Source organism: Echinops telfairi, unplaced genomic scaffold (assembly GCF_000313985.2).
Source record: "Echinops telfairi isolate 266 unplaced genomic scaffold, ASM31398v2 ScPeMD7_70;HRSCAF=299, whole genome shotgun sequence".
NCBI classification, from domain to species: domain Eukaryota; kingdom Metazoa; phylum Chordata; class Mammalia; order Afrosoricida; family Tenrecidae; genus Echinops; species Echinops telfairi.
The window spans coordinates 39,736,853-39,759,676 of NW_022103968.1; the positions used below are offsets into that span (position 1 = coordinate 39,736,853).

The 22,824-nt window shown below is 39.6% G+C and overlaps 1 protein-coding gene and 1 pseudogene across 2 annotated transcripts in view; both read left to right on the top strand.

Annotated features, from left to right (window-relative positions):
• Positions 1–22,824, top strand: part of RNLS (renalase, FAD dependent amine oxidase) — a 388,763-nt gene that overhangs the window by 20,172 nt on the left and 345,767 nt on the right. The window lies entirely within an intron of this gene.
• LOC105978467 lies at positions 3,517–4,519 on the top strand (annotated as a pseudogene).

Consider the following 22,824-nt stretch of genomic DNA (forward strand, 5'->3'; position numbering starts at 1 on the left):
AATGCCATTATTGTCTTGATTCGGTGTTTCTTCCATATCCTCTGGAGCGCTCCGCAGGCTGTCATGGACTAGCTGTCCCTTTCTATTCTCCTGCTAGAACCGCTAAGAGATGAGCATTGCAGAGTGAGACAAGTGGAGTCTCGTTCACAGTATGAGGAATTATGACTTGGAGCATCTTCCTTCCTCTCTACCAGTGGTTCTCAACGACACTTTCACAGGGGTCCCCCGATTCATAACAGTAGCAAGATTACAGTGACGAAGTAGCAACGAAAATAATTTTATGGTTGGGGGGTCACCACCACATGAGGAGCTGTATGAAAGGGTCGCGGCATTAGGAAGGTTGAGAACCACTGCTCTATACCATGCTGCCTCTGACTTGGGGCTTCCTAGTCCTGCCCCCTCCCCCTCCAACCCACGCCTCCACACACACAGATTTATAAGTGGCATTTATTTTTAAAAAGCAAGTGGAGATGTGTGCTAAATTTCCTAATTCATATGAAAGTTTTAAGAGCTTTTATCTCATATCTTTAAAACCAGAATGTTCTCTTTCTCTCTCTTCAACTTCCCCCCCCCCCCCCACACACACACACACTCTCTTTATTAGAGATAGAAATAACTAGGTGTGCTGCTCAAGTTCCCTGTGGTTACGTGGTCACATGCACTCTTACACGACCAGATGAAACGATTGACAAGGGAACCATATTCGTCTGAGCAGAAATATGTTCACGTAGTTCTATCATGGCCCTCTCAGAAAACAAAAACAAGACAAAACACTGTTAATATTAGACCGAAAGGTTCATGTCATGGTATCTTACAGACACGTGTGATTTCTTTAGGAAGCAAATGAATGAGCAAAAGTGTTGAATCTCTGTAGCCACATATCAGAAAAGGCCTGTCCCAGGAGCAAGGCGTGCCTTTACTTGCCTCACGCAGCAGGGAGTTGGGCCTCTTCCTTAAGCATTTTGGTTTATTCAAGAATTCCCCAAAGTGGAATATCCCTAGTTCAACAGACATTTTAAGACATGCTGCCGTATTCCTTTCTAAAAGTTTGTAGTGAGTCTCATTGTTAGCAATAATGCATAAAAATTCCCGTGTTCTCTATCCTCATTAGGACTGCCAAAAACAAACGAACTCACACCTGTCGAGTTTATTCTGATCTCTAGCAAACTTATATAAAGTTAACAAGGCGTTAAAAATCTTTATGGGATCAGACACCCTCATCTCATGGTAGATGTGGACCTTGCAGTTATCAGTTATCATTCCAATGCTTCCCCCCACAACGCCACCAGGGCCAGATGTTTGAAAAATTGTATGACCTTAACATTTCTGCAAAAGTGCCAACTGAAAACATCTACATCATTCTTGCTTAGATTTACATTTCCCTTGAGTCAAGCACTAGTGATCCTATTTTTGTATGTTTTTCTTACACATTGGATTTTTTTCCCTACATCATTTCCTTGTTAATCTTTTGCCCTCATTTTTGTGATGAATTAGTTTTCCTTTAAGAGGTAAATGTATGTGTGTGTATGTGTGTGTGGTTTGTTTGCTTGTATATGAAAGACATTAATATTTGCCATACAATCTTATAAGTATTTCCCAGACTATCCAACGTGTATAATAACTTCTCAAGATTTTTATTTAATTAAATATGGCTGTTTCCTTTTTTTTATATTCTGTATTTCTTGACTTGCTAAGGGCATTATTTCCCACTTTCAAGCTACATAAATATTCTAAATTGTATTTTTATCACTGTAGATTTTGTGCTTTACATTTAGATCTTTACTACACCCAGAATGTAAACTACGAGATACAGATTTACAAATTTTTCTCCAGAGTAATTCCAATGATATCAGCACTATTTATGTATAAAGAATATTTTCACCCACACTAGAATAAAATTCCTCATGTGCCACATGTTAAGCTTCATATAAGTTTGCATCTGTGTTTAGATAGCCTATTCTGTGCCACGTATCTGTGTCTTCATCAATACTATCATTGTTTTCTTTTTTACCCCCTTGTGGTTGTAGCGCATTTTTAAGAAGTCTAAACTATATGGTGTGTAAACATGAGACAGCTTTATTTTTTTCCTTGGGCTGCATTCAACTTCCCTTTGTTGAATTCCATTTCTTTCCTCCAGTTGGCCCTGAGATAGCATACTGGTAATTTGCCACCACTTTGTGCTTATTTTTGACAATTAAATAAGTTTTCCTTGTATTTCAAAAAATCAGGCACATTTCTTTATCTTTAATCTTCAAAGTCAATTTAAATCTCAGCCCCCTCCCATAAGCCCAGCTAGAGACCTGTCTGTGCCTCCAGGGTCTGCGCAGAGTGGGTTTACTAGGCCTGTCCCCGGCTCTCTGAACTTCCACCCACTCCTTTCTCCTGACTCTATTTTCACAGAGCAGGGATTACTCTGTGACTGGCTGCCCCTTGGTGTTAGGCAAAGAACTCTTTGCTTCACTCTAGTGCATTCCTGTTGTCTAATTCTCTCCGAGAGTCTACCTGTAGCTAGGGTGTGGTGTGCTTTCTTGGATCAGTGAGCAGATTTCATCATGAAAGTGAATTTTGTGTTGCTTTTAACAACCCTCTTCCCCCAGCCTAGAGGCAGCTTTGTCTCTCATTGGCAGCCTCACTTAGCAGAACTTTCCCCCACAATCCCTGTGGGTTTTGAAGTTCAGCAAATACAAACCAGGGGACAGGGTCCCAGTCACCCTTGCTTGCAGCACCTTCCCCAAGATTTGTTCCTGAAAAATTTTCTGGGGGGAAGGGACTTTCTAAGGAAGGGAGTCATTCCCTCGACTATTCACAGGTTTTATAAGGAAAAGCTACACTCCTTTCCAGGCTTAGCTTTCACATTTCTTCATATCCCCGTCCTCTCCTGACTAAGCTGTAGAATTCAGACTTGAAGACCAATTTGGAGATCATTACTCAGAACTCCTTCAGAGCAGTTGGCAACACCTCATTTTTTCTTGTGTGTCTTCATTAACTTCAAATATGGACTTTCATCCCTGGTGTTACAGAGGCAGAGAGCCAGGTGTCTTAAGTTTTAAGGTATGGAAATCAAGACTTCTCCTACCGTGTCTTTGTGAACATAGCACAGCTAAGTAACAGCTGTGTCCCTACCAATACATTTTACTTGAAACCCTCTTTTAGCCTCCTATTCATTCTTTTTTTTAAACAATTTTATTGGCACTTCATTAACATGCCTTACAATTCAATAATTCAATCATATCAAAAAGAGTTGCACAGTTATCACCACAATCAATTATAGAGCATTTTCTTCTTCCTTGTACCCATTAGTATTCATGTAATTATTATTTTTAATTGTGTCAAAGATATACCCAACAAAACATCCTCCAATTTAATAGCTTCTACGGGTATAATTCAGTGCCATTGCCTATTCATTCTTCACAACTAGTTCAAAAGAACTTCCTCGGCTCTCTGCGCCTCCTCGTGCGACAGACAAACAGCCGCCTCTCCTGTTCCTGTGCAGTCCCAGTCGCATCCCGAGACACAATGGTGAAGGTCGGAGTGAACGGATTTGGCCGCATTGGGTGCCTGGTCACCAGGGCTGCTTTCAATTCTGGCAAAGTGGAAGTTGTTGCCATCAATGACCCCTTCATTGATCTGAACTACATGGTCTACATGTTCCATTATGATTCCACCCACGGCAAGTTCAATGGCACTGTCAAGGCTGAGAATGGGAAGCTTAACATCAATGGGAAGGCCATCTCCATCTTCCAGGAGCGAGATCCCGCCAACATCAAGTGGGCTGAGGCCAGTGCTGAGTATGTCGTAGAGTCCACTGGTGTCTTCACCACCGTAGAGAAGGCTGGGGCTCACTTGAAGGGCGGTGCCAAAAGGGTGATCATCTCTGCCCCTTCTGCTGATGCCCCCATGTTTGTGATGGGCGTGGAACCACGAGAAGTATGACAACTCCCTCAAGATTGTCAGCAATGCCTCCTGCACCACCAACTGCTTAGCCTCCCTGGCCAAGGTCATCCATGACAATTTTGGCATCGTGGAAGGACTCATGACCCCAGTTCATGCCATCTCTGCCATCCAGAAGACCGTGGATGGCCCCTCTGGGAAACTCTGGCGTGATGGCCATGGGGCTGCTCAGAACATTATCCCCGCATCTACTGGTGCTGCCAAGGCTGTGGGCAAGGTTATCCCAGAGCTGAATGGGAAACTGACTGGCATGGCCTTCCGTGTCCCCACCCCCAATGTGTCCATCGTGGATCTCACCTGCCATCTGGAGAAAGCTGCCAAGTACGATGACATCAAGAAGGTGGTGAAGCAGGTGGCCGATGGTCCCCTAAAGGGCATCCTGGGCTACACTGAGGACCAGGTTGTCTCTTGTGACCTCAACAGTGACCCCCACTCTTCCACCTCTGATGCTGTGACTGGCATTGCCCTCAATGACCACTTTGTCAAGCTCATTTCCTGGTATGACAATGAATTTGGCTACAGTCACAGAGTGGTGGACCTCATGGTCCACATGGCCTCCAAGGAGTAAGAGCCACCCCCGGACCACCAGCCCCAGCAAAAACACTAGAGGAAGAGAGGCCCTCAGCTGCTGGGGAGTCTCTGCCCCTAATTCAATCCCCCAACACACTGAGAATATTCCATCCAGACCCCTGAAGGAAGGGGAGGGGCTTAGAAAACTCAACCTTGTCATGTACCATCAATAAAGTACACTATACCCAGAAAAAAAAAAATAACTTCCTCAAGAAAATCTCCCTGACTCCCCTACTGGTCCATTTCTCCCATTGCATGTTATCTCACTTTTCTGTCACTCAGATATTGAACTGTTATCACAATTGTAATTAAATAACTAGTGGTTTAATTCATTGTGAAATGTATGGATTTTTTATAGTGAAGCATAAAATATACAAGGATAGGGATTTGCTCTGATCTGTCTCTTCCTTATGTGTGCTTCAGTCTGTATCCATCCACTGAATGAATGAATGAATGAATGAATGAAACAGAATCTGAAATAGACCTTGAAAGAGAGGCAGAGAGAAAGGGAGAGAATACTTCAGAGAGGAAAAATAGGTTTCACTAAAACTTGGAAATTGGAATTGCCATTGTATTTTGAGAACCCAAACCATCCTGGGATGGTGGGAAGCCAGGCTTTGTGGCAGAAATTTTGGGGAGATAAGATGAGGTTGTAGATTTGGGCATATTGTGGTAGCCTTGAATGTGAACATCTGCTGAAGCAGCAGCAGAGGTTCTAGCGTATCAGAAAGGGAAACTACCTTTGAAAACCTGGCTGAGTACATTGGATAAGGAGCTCTAACTAATTGGATTGGAAAAGAGAAATCCACATCAAGGTGTTGGGGATGTTGCTCAAAGACTTTGAACCTTAGCATATGCTAACCTTAAATAGACTTTTGCATAATTCTACAAGTTACTATTGACTATAGAGTGTAATAAAATATTGTCTGTAATGAGCACCTTCAACCTCCTTTCTACAACTTACAGAAATCTCCCATGATCTTTGATGGAAAAATTAGAACTTAATTCTTTAACTGAAAGCTTATGTTCTTTATTTTTCCTTGACATTATGCTGAAATGATTTTGATGAAAATCACAAGAAAAAAAGTCCTTTCTTCTTCAGGTAGCGCGCTTCGTTTTTTTTCAGCAGACCATCTCCATGGGAGGGGCACCTTGGAATTTCTAAATTCAGTTCGTGGTTGCTTTGCTGGGCTACCAGAAAGCTTAAGAGCTGAACACACCATTTTAGAGGACCCAATTTTTACTATAAAATTCCTTTTACTTATTATGCTTTGATGTTCACCTTTTCCATCTATGTGTGTGTGTGTGTGTGTGTGTGTGTGTGTGTGTACATGTACACACACAAACTATCAGTGTCTGGGAGATGGTTCTGCACAATCTTCTTTATGCTAATTTTTGCTTACTCGTTATGCCACCCTCTCATCAGAATCTTAGAAATTGTTGGAAATAGCAGCGTCTCGTTCATCTTGCAGTACAAAGTGATCAAGTACTGCTATTACTTATCACTTTTACTCACCACCCACACCAGAAGGTAAGTGTCTCTTTAGGGCAAAATTTATTTGTGTTGAAGAGAGAGAAAAAGGCCATATGGTAACTGGAAGATAATGATGGAACACCATAAAACAGAATTTTGTGAATATTTATTACATTAGCCACTTTACCTAAATTATATCATTTGTCACTCATAAACACTTTAGGAAAAGTATTATTGTTCCCAGTCTATCTAAGAGGAAAACTAAGCTCAAGGAAACTTAGTTAACTTATTTGAAGTCATGTAATTTAATTTAATTCAGTTACTGAATACAGATTTTTCTATGGGTTCTTGATATTGCAAACAACATAAGTCACTTGCAACTCATAGCAACACCACCTGACGGAGCAGAACTGTCCTGGAGGGTTTCCTTGGCTGCAGTCTGTTCACAAGCACATTGCCAGACCTTTATATCAAAGAGTTGCTGGGTGGCTTGGAACCTCCTACTGTTTGGTTAGCAGCTGATTGCTTCACCATCGCACCAGCAGGGCTCCTTCGTGCACTTTTATCCCTCACTAATGCGTGCCATCACTCCTTTTAGAGCATACAGTGCTTCAGTAATGCGCATATTTTCCCCCTTTCCACCTTGCTTATTGCCGTCACTCGACTGCCTGATGTTTTAGTCTAGGCCACCATGTTGCTTCCCTCAGGAAAGAGCCCTTCCTAATGCTGCCTTACTGACTGTGTTGCGTTTTTTCCTCAGAACTTAGAGCTCTATTTCTCATTCAGAATTCTTTGATAGCAGACAGGCTTTAAAAAGAAATGTCAAAACTAGCAATGGGCTGAGATAAAAGGGTAGAGAGCTATAATTTATTGAATTGCGTCATTCTCACCAACTGAGTCACCAACCAAATTGAATTAAGCTTTTTTTTTTTTTTCCATCTCAACTGGCAAGCACTTTGGAGGGAAAAGAAATTTGAGAACTAAGATTTTAACTTCCAAGTGGGACTATCAGAAGATGAAACTCAACTGTGCTGAGTGCAAAGAAGAAAGTGTTGCCACCACCAGCTCCTTTTTTGAGGCTCAGGTTCAAAGAGAGGGAGATGGGGGAAAGCATGAAGTGGGGGGAATATTCTGTTCCAGATTGGTGTTTCTTCTCAATTTGGTTTGGTATCTCATTTAAGGGGGTTTTAAAATCCCTTGTAGTGCATTTATGCGACGTGACTGTATACCAACTAATTATTCTGATCATCCATCATTCTTCTGAAGTCTTTTGTTTAGACAGTGGTTCTCAACCTCCCTAATGCCGCGACCCTTTAATACCATTCTTCATGTTGTGGTGACCCCCAAACCATAAACTTATTTTTGTTGCTACTTCTTAACTGTAATTTTGCTACTGTTATGAACCGGGCAACCCCTGTGAAAGAGTCTTTTGACCCCCAAACAGGTCGCAACCCACAGATTGAGAACCGCTGGTTTAGCGCATGGTATTTTCTCACTGACTTGAGTATTTGCCTCTAGAAAAGAATGAGAGGGAATTTTTTAACAATCTGAGTTGCCATCACTGAACATTTACCGGTAATTAGCATATGTTTGCTTTTTAAACCAGTGAATTCTGTGCTATTTAAATTGTTGTTATTTCCTAAGATCTCTTCCATGGAGTAGCCAAAGAGAATCATTATATAGATGCAATGTGCTTTCCATTTCTGTGAGTTGTTAGATATTTTATTTTTTCAGCTTATAATTTCACTTGCCAAAGGCATGTAAAAATATGATGACATTTTTTTTCTAAGAGAAATTAAAAGCCAGTTTTTGTTTTTTAAAATGGTCATTATAATGTTCCATTCAGATTTCAATTTTATTTTTTCTTAAACAAATATTTTTTGAAACCTTAAATACTGTGTGTAAAGCTGTTAACCAAACAATTGAAATGTCAAGGAATTTACATCCTAGTAGGAGGGGACAGAAAAGAAATACATAAGTATCTATGTCAGATGATGGTGAATGCTGTGAAAGAAGTAAATGAAAGCCAGGTGGGCGAGAAACAGGTAAGAGGTGTGTGTTTCATGCTGTGTGCAGGTCTGTGATTTTTGATCTGTGTATGCTTTTGGAGCAGCAGACATGGGAAGGACATGACGGTGTAAACCGTGAGGCCCTCTGGGAGGACATCCAAGTAGAAGAATGTGCAAGTACAAAGGCCCTAAGGAAAAAGCCGTTTTATAAGGAGGCCAGTGTGATTGCTTGCAGTGTATATGAAGGCAATGTAAGAGATGCATTCAGAGAAGACCCGAGAAGCCGAATCATGTAGATCTTTGTATAACGGAGAATTAGATTTTGCCAGGAGGATCACTAGGAAGGTGTGGAGGGTGCCGACTGCACTGAGCGACACTGTCAGAAGGGGTGACACTAAAATGACTCTCCATGAAGTGTTTGCTCACTATTTCAGCAGAAATATATATATTTTAAAATCTGTGCTTATATGGCAAAAGCATTTTGTAAGGCTAGCTTACATGCATCAATATATTTAAAAGACCACAAAGTCTACACTAATTTCCTTTTCAAACCTTCTAATGCACTTGGTGGCATAATGGGTCACTAGTTGGGCTGCAAACTAGGTCAGCTGTTCAAAACCACCAGCCACTCCATAGGAGAAAGATGAGGCTTTCTGCTCCCATAAGGAGTTACTCTCTTGGACACCCACAGGGGCAGTTCTAGTCTATCCTGTAGAGTTGCTCTGGTTCAGAATGGACTCAGTGGCAGGGAGTGTGTTTGAGGGTACCTGCTGCCTTTGGAGCGATCTTCCTTACGCTATGACAATGAAACTGTGAATCCCAGGGCTTTATTTGCACACACTACATGCATGTGTTGCTGCTGCTGCTGTTTTCCGTCAGGTGTTTATTTCTTTCTTTCAAATTTTACGGGTTTTTAAATACAATCTTGTGGTAACTAACATTTGTATGTCTATATCAATAACTTTTTAGAACAAAGTATTAATTTGAGGAAAACTGACTGCCATTGTGTTGATCCTAATTCATAATGGCTCTCTAAGACAAAGTAGGACTAATCCCTAGGGTTTTCGAGGCTATAAATATTTGTAGGAGCAGATAATTAATCTTTCTCCCTTAGCAAATCTGGGGGTTTTGAACCCATGACGTTGTGGTTAGCAGTCTAACTCATAAACAACCATGTCACTGAGGATTCTAATCCAAGGAAAAGATGGAGAATTTTTTTAAGAAAACAAATCCTGTGCAGATGCTAAAAATGTTCTAACTAATAATGATTTTATAAAATAATTTTGTTGTATTTGCTTAATTTAAAAAATATTGTATTTAAATATTTCAGAACTATATTAAGCGCATATTTTCTATGATTAAAATTGATACTAATGAAATAATAAACATTACTTAGGATTCTGTACCATCTGGTGCAGGAGAAGACCCATACATAGTCTGGTCCAGAGGAGGTCCCACCGATAACATAAGGAATTAGAGCATTGGGTGACATCAACCCTAGTAATGCCGCTGGGTTTTCCTATATATAAGATGGACAGTCATTGAAATCATTGTGACATAATCTGACAATTTTATAAATTCTTATGTGGGAATTAGACTATAAGCAGGCTGAGGTGATCAGATGGCCTGATACGGTCAAAGTATAGGCAGGGATGACAGTTGCTTGGAATATAGCAATATTGATAGTATTCTGAGAGGTATGCATTCCACATGCACAAGGAGCCCTTGTTTTATATCTACTTTGTTTCTGAGATTGAATCCTAAGAGTTCAGATAGTTAGAGATACTTGATTTCAAAGATAAATCTTCTAGGATTTGCTAGTGGAATTGATAAGGAGTATGCGTTTGAACTGTGGTGTTGGCTAAGACTATTAAATATAGTGCAAAAAAATAAGAAAGAAAGAACAAATTAGTGTTAGAAGAAACATAAACCAGAATATTCCTTACAAGTGAGAATGGCAAGACTTCAACTCCCTCATCTTGGATATGTCATGAGGGAAGATCAGTCAGGAGAAAAGAACATGACGACTGGTAAGGAGAGGGTCAGTGACAATGAGGACAACCCATAGTGGTACAGGTGGACACAATAGCCACATCACAATGGACACCAAGAAACCAACAATCCTGAGGATGGTGTACAATGGGACAAGGTTTCATTCTATTATACATTGGTAGATCAAAAAGTATTTCTTTTTTTTTAAATTGTTTTATTAGGGGCTCATACAACTCATCACAATCCATACATACATCAATTTTGTAAAGCACATTTGTACATTCATTGCCCTCATCATTCTCAAAACATTTGCTCTCCACTTAATCCCCTGGCGTAGGTCCTCATTTTTTCCCCTCCCTCCCCACTCCCTTTGCCCTCATGAACCCTTGATAATTTATAAATTGTTATTTTGTCATATCTTGCCCTGTCCCACGTCTCCCTTCACCCACTTTTCTGTTGTCTGTCCCCCAGGGAGGAGGTCACACGTAGATCTTTGTAATCGGTTCCCCCTTTCCAACCCACTCTCCCTCTACCCTCCCAGTATCGCCACTCACACCACTGGTCCTGAAGGGATCATCTACTGGAGTTTCAAATGATACATTCATGAGGTTTACTCCAAACTAAACATGTATAAACACATCTCTGGGATCAGTAGGTGACTGCAGATGAGTTCTCTCAGTAATGCATTTATCTTAGTTTTGTTCCAAACAAAACCCCAGACTCACTGCCATCAATTCTGACTCACGGTCACTCTACAGGACAGGGTAGAACTGCTCCTGTGGGTTCCTGAGAGTGTGACTCCTTATGGGAATAGAAAGCCTTGTCTTTTTTGTGTCACAGAAAAGAGCCATTTTGAGGTCAGGATATTATCAATTTTTTTAAGACCTAACTCAAGAGTACATCTTTCCAAATCATTGAAACTTTGCAACAAATTTAAGGGAATGCTGCCCTTTACTAAAAACAAAACAACAAAATAGAACAAATGCGGCTTCTAGAGGAGTCGAGCCTTTAAAAGAAGGTCAGGAAGTCCTCAAAGATGAGCCGAGAGAGGGAAGATCATCAACCTCAAGTAATGAGGATCCTAAAGACCTGAACACCGTAGCCTTGCCCATCAGGTGACAGCTGCTGAAGTTCTTACCTCACGTGGTTCAACGTTTTCAGTTCTAAGCAAAGACCGTGCCCTCAGAGGTTGTAAGCTGGACAGATAACAAAAAACACGGTTCAAAGACAGCTCGCTGAAAAATCTGATCTTTCCATCCATCTTTAAATAAGATCAAAGCGCATGGAGATGACTTTATGGGATGAATTATAACCAGGAATGCAAGACTTAAAGGCAATAGATATTGTTACATATACAGTCCTGCAGTAATAGAAATGCATGAGGAGATTCATGGATACTTAAACGGGCTGAATGGGTATGGAATATAATGCATAGAATTATCAGAGCGTACTTATACATGGTTATATACTTTTGCTGCAAATATAGCAGTGTATGTGGAAAAGTTATGAAACTTTCTTAAACATAGCCACACAAACACCTTGCAGGAAGGAGTCACTGGACCTGTGAGCTAAGGATCATAGCTGTGAGCTAGGGGACACTGAGGTAAACCAGCATAACATAATCCACAAAGACAGTGCCCGACAGCCTACTTTGGTGAGTAGCAACTGGGGTCTTAAAGGCTCAAACATTACCATCAACAGTGCAACTATTGGTCTCCATGTCTGGAGGAAAGAAGAGTGAAGAACGTCTAAGACACATGGGGATAATTAGTCCAGTGGACTAATGGACAACCACACAAACACCAGTGTCCACAACCCCGAGACCAGAACAACTAGATGGTGCCCAGCTGCTACTAGCAAGCATTCTGAAAGGAATTATATTAGAAGGTCCTGGATAGGGTGGAGGAAAAATATGGAACAAAACTCAAAATCACAAAAAAACTCAGGCTTATTGGTTGCATAGACTTGGGAACCTCTAACAGTATGCTCCTTAATCATTGAACTCACTCCGTGGCTCTATTTTCAGCCCCCAAATAGATAGGTCTGTCAGGGGCACAAAACTACTAGAGTAAACAGCCATCTGAGCAATTTCCAGGACAAGGTTCAGAAGGGTTGGAAACAGGAAGCACAGGGAGGTGACTGCTGCATTGTGGGGATGGAAAGCAGTGACACAGGGAGGTGACTGCTGCATTGTGGGGATGGAAAGCAGTGACCCAAGTGTGCATGAATCGTCGAATGGAAAGCTCATCTTTGTAAGCCTTCACTCAATTCACTTTGAAAAATTAGAAATATATGAACAATTATTTAAACAACCGGACAAAAAAATGTGACTTCTGAATAGACGTTGGGCGAGTTAAATTCAAGATAGGAAGTCAGTTCAGAAGGTTCTGGTGACTGTTCTTAGGTTTACGTAATCGTGATAGATTTTCTTGAAGGATACAAGACAATTGCAGAAAGTCGGGAAGATGTTTAAAGAAAACTGAAAGCTGTGTTGGTAAGAAAAAGGCATTTTTCTCTCACACCCAAACTGCCATGGGTTTTGCTGTTATTGGAAGAGTGCAGGATTCTCCAGAAAAAGGTGAAAGAGATAGGCACGTCAGATTCTGAAGTATATAGACCTCAAAGGAGGATACGCCAAGCAATTGGAGTCTTCACATTTTGACGTTTTTGTTCAGGAAAGGTTCCTAATCTTTTGTAGCACCGATCGTCTCCAGGAGTCAGAGCCAATGTGACAGCAGTATGAGAAAGGGGAAGATCTGTTGGAAGTTCAATAGAGAGGCGAGGTCTGACCGCGTAATCGAGTGGATGAATTGAGTAGGTGGCCTAGGCTGGTCATGAGCCTAAATGAGACGAGCCGATGTATTTGTTTTCCTCCAGTATGACCTCCTCTCACCATATCAGGAATTTTAAGCATTTGAGTAAAAGGAAAAGTGCATAAAAATACTGAGCTTATACGGCATACATTTGTGGTATTTTTCAGTTTACAATTTATGTTTTTCATTGGAAATGCTTTGTATAAATATTATTAAAATTCAAGAAATCAGACAAAAGTGTATGATTGCACACTACAGTCCGGCTATTCTGATAAAAATGATTAACCTCAGCCAGGATTTTTGTGTATTTTCTTCAGTTGATGATGGTGATGGTGAATATAAGGACGAAGATGTAAAACTGATCATTAAGTCTGATTGTTTTCACACATATATTATTTTCAACATAAAAAGGAAGCTAGATGTAAATGACAGTTTCTACAGTCATTCTCTAAACTTTATCAATTTTTCAGACTGTTTCAAAATTTCTAAAAATTTAAATTATGCTGTCATGCATTCATCCATTTATTCATTTAACATATAATTTCTTAGCATATCGTCTACATTAGAAAGGACAAAACTGAATAAAACATGATTTCTACCTTAAAGTACTACAAGCATCTGGTTGTTAACACTATATTTAGAAGTATTATACATACTTTTCTTCAGGGTCTATGAAGATATCCTCAGTCCATTATGTTTAAAGAACTTGGTCCCTATGGGAGGCTCAAGCCATGGTAGGTTAGTAAGTATCACCTTGGGTTACTAACTGCAAGATTAGTAGTTTGAATCCACCAACTTCTTTGAGGAAGAAAGGCACAGTTTTTCTGTTTTCTGGGGCAGTTCTACCCTGTCCTATAGTGTCTTTGGTTCCTGTGGGTACTAAATGAGATTAATACTGATAGAGAACATTGAAAAACAAACTCACTTCCAATGAGTCAATTCCAACTCATAAAAATTCTATGGCAGTGATTCTCAACCTCCCTAATCCCGCCACCCTTTAATACAGTTCCTCATGTTGTCGTAACCCCAACCATAAAATTATTTTTTTTGCTACTTCATGACTGTAATTTTGCTACTGTTATGAATCGGGTGACCCCTGTGAAAGGGTCATTTGACCCCCAAAGCGGTCACGACCCACAAGTTGAGAACTGTTCTGTGGGACAGAGTAGAACTGTTCCTGTGGGTTTATGAGGCTGTAAATCTTCCTTAGAGAGGCTGGTGTGTTTAAAGACTATTGTGACATTTAGAAAGTAAATATCTCAAGCACATTAGTGTGTGCATATTACTGAATTTATTCAATGTACTGAATTTACACACACACACACACACACACACACACACACACACACACACACGGCATCCTGCTCGTGCTATGGACTAAGCATTGAACTGCTAATCACCAAGCCAGAGAGAAGTTCAAACCCATTAGCTGCTCCCTGAGAGAAAGATGAGGCGAGTTGTCTGCTCCCATAAGGACATACAGTCTTAGACTCAGTGACAGGGGGTTTACAAATGCACACACATGCACACACACACATCCATGCACACACATGCACACACAGATATGACGGGACTTCCAAAGTTGGTTGAAAGGTGGAATTGAAAAATAATAGAACTTTCCCACAATCATATTAAAGGTCCCTTATATGTAATTGTTCTGGTCGAGCCTCTGCTCTTTTTTAAACAGGTGCTCATAGAGATTGCTTTGTTACTACTACAGTCGTGTGCTTGGAATCTTAATTAGAACATCCGTGCTGTTGAACGTTTCGGGATCTTGGTGGCATAGTGGTTAAAGCACTTGGCTGCTAAAAGAAAGATCGGTACTTGGAATTCATCAGCCATCGGGGAAAAATTGGCAGTCTGCTGCTACAAAGACTTATGGCCTAGGAAACTCCAAGGGGGTCAGTTCTAACTCCATAGGGGCATGTGTAATTCCATGGAGTCCTATAGGGTCACCCGGAGTCAGAGCCTACTAAGCTATAGGTTTGGTATGAGATTCTTAAAACTGTTTTCCTTTCCTTTGTGAAGACCAGCTGATGCTTTGGAAGAGTTAACAGCTTGATTAGCTTGGCAGTGCTTGCATTCAGTCTTTCAGTGAGGCAGCCTAGGATCAGCCAGACTGCAGGACATGCTGATGAACAGCATGTGGCAGTGTTTAAATGCGGAAAGCCAAAGCCGCAGGCCTAAAGCAATTTAGAACAGTTTTCCGAAATGATTGTAAATGCATCTCAGGATTATATTTTTCTTTTCTATTGCGATGTGTCAGGCTTTGTTTGGCAAACAGAGTATAGAAAATGAATAGGCAGTTTTCTGGCACAGTTCTTAGTGCACAAATTGTCACAGTGAACTCCAGTGCTTACGAAAAGCATAAACACAATTTAGTCACTGCTCGTGGCTGGATGTAGGTTGTTGCTGGGGGGGATTTTGGTTTGGCTAGAGAGTTACTTTCCTAGAAAATTCTGATAGGCCAAGGCTCCCTGGATTTCCATAATAACCCTCATAGAACAAGCTGTCAAATTACTAAGGGTTCTCCTGTATAAATATAGTTGTACACAGCTAACTTAATTAATTGTGACTTTATTTTGTCCGGACTTTTGAATTACAGGTTTTTATTTGCATGGAAAACAATCACACTTCTGATTTGTTTTTACAACTTTTATTGAGAATTTTCTTTCATGTAGATTTTTTTCCAAATAGCATATGAAAGGTACTTTAAGTCCTCCCTACAATTTAGATGTATGTATCATTGACCTTGCCATTTTAATGTGGTATCAGTGGCAGTGCTGGAATCTTTATATAAAAAGATAATTGGGGGGCAACCAATGAGCACAGAAATCATTATCAGACAATAAATAGGTAAAGACTCTTTGAATCTCTGACTTTTTAATTTATGGACATTCTTGTCACTCCTCTGTGTCTACATTTGCTATCCTCATGAAGGCTTTGCTGTAGAGAATGTGACTCTTTAGAGTGTCCACTTTTCCAATTCCATTTTAATTACATATGATGAACATAAATACTATATAAACATATATAACATAAACATATAATAAACATCTATTGAGCACTTATTGTTTTTCAGGAATTGCCTCAGATTCTGGGTTTGCATCAAGTGAGTCAAAACTTCTTGTCATTTAAGAGAACACACATACATTCAAAGAAGCAGTTGATATCAAATTGATTTCTACTCCTGTCAGAAGAGATGTGTTTTGGAAGTAGACCCCCAGATGTTTTTTCCATGGTGTCTCTCAGTGAACACCAACTTCCAGCTTTTGGGGTAGCAGCTGAGTGAATGAACCATTTAACCAGCTAGGGACTCAAGACCTCGTGGTGACAAGATCTGACTGTTGCTCTTCTATAAGTTTCAGGGATTTGCTTATATGCTTCAGGAAAGCCTCTGGTCATGTGGTTTCCAAGAGCATATACAAAGAAACAGTACAATTGTAGGTCAGTGAGGCTTTGTGGTTGCTAGATGTGTGACTTCAGACACATAATGAACCTCTCTAAGTCTCTGATTCCTCTTCTATACAACTGAGGTCATAGTTCTTATCACATTATGCTCTAAATATGATCATGTGTTAGCACACCTCGTACATTACTGCACATGTTGAATGCTTCGTGAAAGAAACTGCTCCTATTATTGATTTTTTATTGTTGTGTGCCCCATACTTCATTTCTAGGTCACAAACTTCAATTCCCTTTTATCCATGGCCAGAATGGGCATTTAGAACTAGAGGAAATAGTGACACTTCTAATTTATGATCCTCTATTATGTGTTAGGGATCCAAAATCAAATGCTCATGGAAGCAGCAGTCAAGAGATCAAAAGATGAGTTGTGTGAGGTAAATCTGCTGCATAAGACTTCTTTAGAGTATGGAAAAGCAAGCATGTTACTTTGGGAACTAACCCAAGCCATGGTATTTTCAGTTGCCTCATATGCATGGGAAAGTCGGATATTTAATAAGGAAGAAAAAAAGAAACGTTGATGCATTTGAATTGTGGTGCTGGCGAAGGATATTGAAAATACTGTGGCCCTATTAAATGGATGAACAGATCTGTCTTGAAATAAGTATGACTACAGTGCTCCTTCAAGGAAAGGATGGCAAGACTTTATCTCACATATTTTGGACATGTTTTCAGGAAAGGCCAATCCCTGGGGAAGGACATTGTGCTTGTTAAAGTTGAGGGGCAGCAAAAAGACGAAGGGCCTCGAGGCGATGGACTGACACAGTGGCTGCAACAAGGGGCCCGGGCACAGTAATCACTGTGAGGATGGCGCAGAATGGGTCACCGCTGCTTTGTTGTGTGTGAGCTCACTGAGGTTAGAACCAACATGAGAGCACCTAACAACTAGTATGCGTTAAATAGTCTACATACCTGTCTATCGTCCTGAAAGCAAGCTAGTACTGTTAGCATTTTCATTATGTAGGTGAAGACCAGCAAGCTGAAAATGATCTTGAACGAAGATACCTCAAGAAGAACCTTCTTGATTAAAAGACTTATCTTATTTTTACCACCACACGTTCTCACCAAGGTCCCTTCTAACTCTAAAATACTCTATTGTTTTCTTTTTTAATGAGTATGTACAATGATCATAAGCAGTTGATGCTTGCATCTACCACCACAAACTAAATCTGGACAGCTGATGATGTCATTAATAAAGATTGAGCGATCTGATTTGATAAACTAAGAGGAGCCCTGTGGGTACACTGGTTAAGCGTTTGCATGCTAACTACAAGTTGGCAGCTTGCTCCTTGGAATAAAGGTGTGGTGGTTTGGTTCCATAAAGAGCTTTGGAAATCGTCTGGGGCAATTCTACTCTGGTCTGTAGGATTGCTAGGGTTTGAAATCAATTCTATGACAACAGATTTTTGCTTTTATATGTTGTTTTCATTGTTGTTGTTACGGTCAGCTGTGAACGGAAAGGTGGAGGGTTAATCATGCAGAAGAGCCTCAGATAAAGGACTTGGTGATCTACTTTTGAAAGCTCACAGTCATGAAACTCCTACATAGCACAGTTCTACTCAGAATTGATTCAATGACAACTGTTTTGTTTTTGTTTTATTTTGGTCAACAGACCATACTTCTCCAAATAGTTCTCAGGTCTTCTCATATGTATCAGTTGATCAGCTAAAAGTAGAATTTTTTTTTTAAAGAGGAAAAAGTAATTTTCTCCTTAGACTTTTGAACAAATTTTTAAATTTTAATTAAGGTTTATCCTTTTGACTTATGCTAAGCTGTTTCTTTGATATTTTGACTTGGGAAAAGTGAACTGGCTTTTAATAATGTTCTGTTTTCACGTTCTATTTTTTAGTACTGAGGAGGCTGGAGTCCTCAGGCACAAATAAGAGAGCATACAATTACAGAGGTAGACCCATATCAGGACATGTGGTTCTTGATTTAGGGGAAAAGGGTACTTGTGTGTATATCCTACAGAATGACTGAAAAAATAACAAATAGAAATAATTAGAATTATATGCAGAAGAAAATAATAGAAATTTTTGTAAAATAATATTGACTTCTAAATATTGACCTTGGTCAAATGCAAATCTGTCTAGACTTCATTTTCCTCCTCTGTGAAGTGGACAGTGTCAGGTTACTAGTGGACAGTGTCAGGTTACTGCTACAGGACATTGGATCATGTTCTATAGTATAATCCTGATGAAAAGGGGGTAAAATGGAGAAAATAATTTCAAAATCTTATATAATTCAAATGTTCTGAAACCTTTATCGCTGAAGGAAAACTTGATGAAATGATGGCCCTGGAAAAATTTGTAAATCTTAAGCCAAAAACATCCCTAGAAGTTTAGATTAACATTGAACTAAATCCAAATGCCTTGAACACTGCATTCCTTTTAGAACTATCCATATGAGATCTCATTGACAATGGTGACACTAAGATATTAGATGTGAAACTTAGAGGACAATGAGTAATTTTTTTTCTTAGACCTTTATTTTATTGTGTATAAACAGTTTAAAAAGCAAGCTTTCGTGTTTACTGAGTATATTAGATTTGGGATAAGAGAAGAAAAAGTCTTACATTTAAACTGATATTCTTCACCCCCACCACCAATAGTGGTTAGTTTTTCTCTCTCTTCCACTAAAATTCAGTTCCTCCAGTCTTTATTTATACCACATTGTACCACCCCTAAGTAAGTGTTTATTGAATGAATAAATTATTAATTGAGTGACAAAAGCTCCAGTGTATGTAATTAAACATTGTGGATAGCTAGGAAAAAATAACTAAGACACCCTTAATTTATATTCTTTTGGCCTCAACTATCTCATCACTTAATATTTAGATGTGGAACTCACAACTAATTGTTCATATGCAAATTCATGTTGAAGCTAAAGAAAATTAGAACAAGCCCATGAGAATTAAAATACAACCTTGAGTGTATCTAATCTGAATTAGAGAGATTATCTCAAGAATAGATTTGAGACATGGAATGCTAATGGTCCAAAACCAAACAAGTTGTGTAATAATATCAAGAACATCAAATGCACAGAAAGGAGAAGATCATTAAAACAACAGGAAATAAAGAAAAGACTAAAATGTGTGTGAAAAAAAGCTCTGAGATGTACTAGGATATATAGAAAAGCTGGAGCAACTCGAAGAAATGATGATTTACAAGAGCTGATCTGAGAATTTCAAAGGAGAGCCAAGGAGGAAAGTATTATAATGAATTTGCAAAGAACTGGAGTTAGAAAACCAAGAAGGAGGAAAATGCTGGGCATTTCTTAAGCTGAAAGAACTTAAGAAAAAAATCAAACTTCAAGTTATAATATTAAGTGATTCTATAAGCAAAATATCGAACAACTCAGGAAGCATCAAAAGAAGATTGAAGTAATACATAAAGTCACTATACCAAAAAGAACCGGTCAACATTCAGCCAATTCAGAAAATAGCATATGATCAAGAACTAGTACTGAAGGAAGAAGTCCAAGCTATACCAAAGACCCTGGCAAAAAAACAAGGCTCCAGTAATTGATAGGATACCAGGTAAAATGTTCCAACCAACCAACACAACGCCGAGGGCACTCCCTTGTCTGTGCCAAGAAACTTTGAAGAGAGTTATCTGGCCAATTGCTTGGGAGAGATTCATTTTTGTGCCCATTGCCCTCAAAAGCGGCCCCGACAATATCATTAATATCATATACAGGTAAAAGTTTGTTGAAGAGAATTCAAAAACAGTTGTATAAGTGCCAGAAATTCACCTGGAGTCATAAGAGGATGGGAAAAAAGATATATAATTGCTTGTTGCTGATGTCAAATGGATCTTGGATGGAAGCAGAGCATACCAGTAAGATGCTTACCTGTGTTTTATTGACTACAGAAAGGTACTCAACTCTGTGGATCATAAAAAACTAGGGCTGCCATCTAGCTCAGAAGCAACAAAGCCCTCATGGAAGAAGCACACCAGCCTGTGTGATCACGAAGTGTTGAAGTGATCAGGTATCAGGCATCAAAGACTAAAAAGTCATACCATTGTGAAGGAGGGGGAGTGCAGCTTGGGGACCCAAAGCCCATGTGTAGGCAACTGGACATCCCCTTACAGAAGGGCTGTGGGAAGGAGATGAGCCAGTCAGGGTGCAGTGTAACAGCGATGAAACATACAACTTTCCTCTAGTTCCTAAATGCTTCCTCCCGTCACTATCATGATCTCAATTCTGCCTTAGAAATCTGGCTAGACCAGAGGATGTACACTGGTACAGATAGGAACTGGAAACGCAGAGAATCCAGGACGGATGATTCTTTCAGGACCAGTGGTGAGAGTGGCGATAGCAGGAGGGTGGAGGGAAGGTGGGGTAGAAAGGGGGAACCGATTGCAGGGATCTACATATAACCTCCTCCCTGGGGGATGGACAACAGAAAAGTGGGTGAAGGGAGATGTTGGACAGTGTAAAATATGACAAAAATAATTTATGAATTATCAAGAGTGCATGAGAGGGGAATAGGGAGGAAGGGGAAAAAGATGATACCAAGGGCTCAAGTAGAAAGAAAATGTTTTGAAAATGATGAGGGCAACAAATGCACAAATGTGCTTGACACAATGGATGGATGTATGGATTATGATAAGAGTTGTAAGAGCCCCCAATAAAATGATTATAAAAAACAACAACAACTAGGGGTAACATTATACAAAATGGAAATTCTAGAACATTCACAAGACCAAAAGGAACAGGAAAAGATAACACTTCGTGGTTAAAAGTCAGGACAGCAGTATATGGGGGTTGTATTTTTTCACCATGCCTATTCAAACTGCATGCTTAGCAAATCGTTTGGTAAACTGGGCTATATGAAAAAGAACTTAGTATCACAATTGGAAGAAGACTCATTAACCACCTGTGATATGCAGATGACACGATATTAAAGAGAATTTGGGGTACTTACTGATGGACCAGTAAGAGCAGCAGCAGGATAAACAGAGAAAAAACAACTGGAGTTTTCAAAAATTTCATTTAACCTATATCTACAATCAACACTCAAGGAAGCAACAGTCAAGAAATCAAATGGCACATTGTATCTGGCAAATTTGCTGCAAAGGACCTTTTGACATTGTTAATGAGCAAAGATGTTACTTTAAGGACTAACGTGTGCCTGACTTAAGTGGTGTTATTTTCATTTGCCCCATATGCAAGCAAAAGCTGGTCAATGAATAAGGAGGACAAGAGAAGAACTGATACCTTTGATTATGGTATAGCAAAGCATATTGAATATACCTTTGTCTTCCAAAAGAATGGAAAATCTTGTCTTGGTAAAAATAGAGCCAGAACAGTCCTTTGAAGGCAAGGTAGCAAGACTGTCTCACATAGTTTGGGCATGTTATCAGGAGGGACTAGTCCCTGTCGAAGGAAATCCTGCTTTATAAATTAGAGGATCAGTGAACAAAAGGAAGGTCCTCACCAAGGTGGACTGACAAGTTGCTGGACAATGGGTTCAAGCATCAGGGAGATCATGAGGATGGTGCAGGACCAAGCAATGTTTTATTCTGCAGGACATAGGATCACTATGAATCAGAACCAACGTTGTATCACTTAACAGCAACATCTAGCTAGGCTCTGTTATAGAATCAATACATTAGTTACCTTGAGGTCAAGGAATCTTCTTTTCTTATCTTGTCCCCTTTTCAGACTTTCCTTAAAAAAAAGTAAATTACTATATTTTTGATGGCTAGGTTAGTGATTTATTTTCAAGGTTGTGTAAACATAAATAATCTTTATTTCTGTTGAACAATTCAAAGAACATAATAAAACCACTGAATGAAATATAGCAGAAATTTAATTTTAGATTGGCAAAAAAAGGCATATCTAAAATAAAAACAAAAGATCCACCCAAAAAATTAAAGTTGTTTGTGTGCACGTTTGTGTGTGTAAGGAACTCTGGTGGTTTAGTTGGTACACATTGGGCTGCTAACACAAGATCAGCAATTTGACCCCATCAGCCTCAGTGCTACTGTACCCTATAGCAGTCATGGCGAAAGTCCGGCCTGAAGGCCTGCAAAATTACCAGTACAACTAACCTCTCATGCCTCATCCAGGAGAAGCAGTTCCAGCCAAATATTAGGGGTGAGCTAATTAAATGTTTGACCAAATATAGCAGGCTAATTTTTAAGTTGATAATTTTGTATGACCTGTGAGTGATATTACAAATATTCAAATAGACTTTGGCAGAAAAAGCCTCCCTGCCCCCATCTACAGGGTCACTGTGAATACAAATCACTGGATGGCAGGGAGCTTGGGTTTGGCATACATGGGTGGGGGTGGGCATGATTCTTGAAATAGTTATTTCTGTCTTTGTTTTTTGTTACCTTGAAGGAATTTATTAGTTTAGTAGTAACTCAAACAATATTAAATTTCAACGTTTTTACTTTAAATATGGTAATACTTTATACCTGGAGAGTTGAAAAACACCAATTTTCAAAGAGGCAAAATTCAGACTACTTTTTTAACACGTTATCATTTTTTCTCCCTTTGACCCATTTTTATTTGCTGTAGCTTTTATTGGTTTCTG